Here is a 3,995-nt window from a genome sequence, read left to right on the forward strand (position 1 = left end):
AGGTGTTGTATGGATTCCTTAGAGTGCTTAAGAAAGGAATAATGTAGTTGGGATAATAAGTTTAAGGCTATGAATATGAGAAAGAGAAGAGAGAATGACTTGTTGCATAAGAGAGAAAGAGAGATTTTTTTTTATTTTTTTTTTTTGTGTTTAAGAGAGGAAGAGAGAATGATTTCTCGTTTAACGAGAGAGAGAATGATTTTTGATATAAGGAGAAAGAGAATGATTTGTGGTGCCCCTGCTGAAATGAAGGGGGTATATATAGAGGAAATGAGCAAGGGATCACACACAACCCTAGAAGATATATATGCCACGAAAAAACCCTAATTGGGCACCGTTACACGGTACTGGACAGCGTGACACAGTGTTGTTCACCATGGCACGGTATAGCACATTGTGTCGTGGTGTACAATTCTGCCAAAAATGCGTCCAATTCATTTTAGCGAGTGAGAAAAAACGCAGAATTGACACGAAAAAGCACCGTGACACGGTGAAGAGTACCATGTCGACACGATGAAGAGTACCGTCTCACGGTACAAGGCACCGTGACATTTCAGCTTATACCATGACGCTGTGTTTAAGCTGTTGCGCGATAACTGCAGTACTTTATGCGTTTTTAAAACTATGATAAATTTTGATCCATAAATTGTTATAAGGCATATAATATATCATTGGAAATCTTATTAAGTCTACTTTCCAACCCAATTTGAATTAGGTTAAAATATGGTCATTTTAGTGAAAGGGTGTTGATTTTTGGTTGAGTTTAGTATTTTGCTTATATCTTCTTCGTTTTAAATCGGAAATGGTCTTGTGATATATCGTTGGAAAGCTTAATGGAAGGCTTATACAACAAAATAATAATTAGCTCAATATTATAGGGCTAAAAAATCAGTTTCCCTCAATTTTGTGATGTGGAACGAAAAGTGGAAAGTAAGTCATGGTTTAGTAAAATGGGCTAGGAATTGGGCTGGTTTGTGAAATGTATTGGGATTGAATATGGATTTAAGCAATCCAAATATTAAATACTAAACCCTACCAATAAAGTCGGTAAAAGGTTTTTCATAATAGAGTTTGGTTATGGGGAGACATTTTAAGGTGTCCACAGAAGTCCCCACTTTGACTGAGTTTGTAGAAACATCAGTTTTCAAAACAATAGTAAAAGTAGTCAATAGGGAAGGAGAATGATTTAAGACGTTCTGTGATCCTAAATCACTCATTATACGCCGATACCTGAAGAAAAAGGTTAGTTCCACAGATAAAACAGGAAAGGGATATAATGTGTATATGACACCAGTGTATCAGTGGCAAATAAATTTTGTAGTTTACTATGCCTGAAGTTATCCCCCAGATGAAGATTGTTGTGATATTTTCCATGCGTAAGGAATGTTGATAGATGATATAATCACTGACTTCTTTGCATTGAGAGGTTGCAACAACCGACAATTTTCCATGCTTGAGGAAAAACTTGTCTGACAATGAGATTGCAAGTCTCCGTGTATCGAGAACCATGTGCCATGAATCTTCTTTGATTTGGTAGATGATTACTAAAAAAAGATGATGGTTTAATTGTCCTCGAACGTGGGCCGTAGATAGTTTGCTTAACCCTGAACGTGGGATGTAATTGGTTCGCTTATCCCCGAACATGGACTGTAAATGTTTTGCTTGTCCCCGAAAGTGGACCGTAAATAGTTTGCCTGTCCGCGAACGTGGGCTGTAAATGGCTCACTTGTCCCCGAAAATGGGCTGTAAATGGTTCGCTTGTCCACGAACATGGGCTGTAAATGGTTTGCTTGTCCCCGAGCGTAGGCTGTAGATGAGACATGCAAAATGAAATCTGCCAAAGGACTCGTATATACTGTGATTGACTTAACAAACTAACTTGACCAAGCTTAACTTGGCATGACATGACATGTGTATGACTTGTGGTTGTGTGTCTATTGAGTGAGTGTGCACAGACACAAGCAATCAACAACGCAAAAGGCAAAAACTTTTTGTCATATTTGTCATGAGTGGAGGGTACCGACTTTGTCTCGAAAAAGAAAGACTTGAAAAATGAATTTTTGTTTTTGAATTTCCCTCGATGAAAATTTTGAAAAAAGTTTTTGAACTTCCCCAAAAGAAAAGACATGAAGAAGGGAAGAAGTTTTAAACTTCCTTGCCGAGCAAATAGAGAAAAGCAAGGTAAATCGCATGAATGTTTGTCGAACTGAATTGCTTTTCTTGAAGATAATGTATGCATGATGGATGTACTTAGGCTAGGAGGCTAAGGACAATTACTTCATGTGACACAATAGAAGACTGAACTTAGGTCATGGAGTTAAGCATCATATGTAATGTAAAGAAACGATCTTCAACGTCACTTACGTCTGGAACCTAAGCAAGTTTGCAGATGAAGTGATTGTTGAGTATTGCTTAATGAACGTTGCTTAGGTCAAGAAGCTAAGCATAATATGATTTGTATGATTACAAATAATTTATATATAAATGTTGCTAAGCACATTATGCGATGCGTGAAACAATGAACATTTCTCAGGTCAGGAAGCTAAGCAAGAATACAATGTTTCTTCTATGAATGTTGTCTTGAAAGATGATGAAGCATGCGCGGTAGGAAAACAAGATTTCATGATAAAGGGTTCCTAAGGGAAAGAAGATATCACTAGTAGAAAAAATTAAAAAGGCACCCCCTAATTGCCACCGGTTCACTCCAAACCGGTGGCAAAAATGGGCTAAAAAATGCGCGGCTTAATGAACCATGACATATGGCACCGGTTCATTTCAAACCGGTGGAAAAAATATAAAGGCCACCGGTTTGAACCGGTGCCTTTGTGAACCGGTGGCTTTAAGTATTTTAAAAAAAACGGCCCATTACAAAACCCCAACCCTAACATCTCCTCTCCTCTTCTCAGGCGTTTCTCTGTTTCTCTCTCCTCCTCTTTCCTTCTCGTTTTTTTTTTTTAATTTTTTATTTTCTAGGTTTTTTATACCGATCAAACCCTCATTCTCGATCTCCTTCTCCTCATCTATTTCTCGATCTCCTTCTCCTTTCCTTTACCACGAAGACCACCACTTTCACATGAAACACCGACTTTTCCACCACCACTAAGACCACCACGAACACATGCATGAGCAAGGTTAGGGTTTAATCCAAAATTATTGAGGTTTAATTGATTCTAAGCGTTTTTTTTTTAATTTTCTGGGTTTTTGATTTTTTTAATTGATTTTAATCGTTTTTTTTTTGTTCTGTGTTTTTGTTTTAATAGATCTTTTAATCGATTTTTTTTATGTTAATCGATTTTAATTCGTTATTTTATTTTCAGGGTTTTTTTTTTATTTTAATGGATTTTTTTTAATCAATTTTATTTCGTTTTTGTTTTTTGTTTTCTGGGTTTTTGTTTTAATCGATTTTTTTTTTTTAATTTTAATCGATTTTAATTCTTTTTTTTATTTTCTAGGTTGTTTTTTTTTTTAATCGATTTTAATTTTATTTTTTGGGTTTTTAACTAATTTTTTATTTTAATTGGTTTTTTTAAATCGATTTTAATTCGGATTTTTTTTTATTTTCTGGGTGTTTAAGTGATGTTTATTATTTTATGTTATGGGTTTTATTTTAATATTTTTTTCGCAGCTACTGTGATTTCTTTTAATCGATTTTTTTTTTTGTTTTAATTGGTGCAAGTATATTGATGCAAGAATCAAGATGCAAGTATATTGATTTAGATGTTGTATGGGGTTTTTTTGTTTTTGATATTGTATATATTTTTTTTATTTATAATGTATTTTTTTTTATTTATATGTTGTAATTTTTTTTTTGATTTATATGTCGTAATTTTTTTATTGATCTATACTGTAATTTTTGGTTATTATATATATATTGAACAGATTCGATTATATTGATTGTGATGTTCGATTTATATTTTGTGTTCTCATTTAATTTAGTTTATTTAATTTTTAAGTAAAAAAAGACAAAAAAAAAATTGATATTTTGGCACTTTTGG

This window comes from Chenopodium album, chromosome 1 (assembly GCF_948465745.1).
Source record: "Chenopodium album chromosome 1, dcCheAlbu1.1, whole genome shotgun sequence".
Taxonomy (NCBI): Eukaryota; Viridiplantae; Streptophyta; class Magnoliopsida; order Caryophyllales; family Amaranthaceae; genus Chenopodium; species Chenopodium album.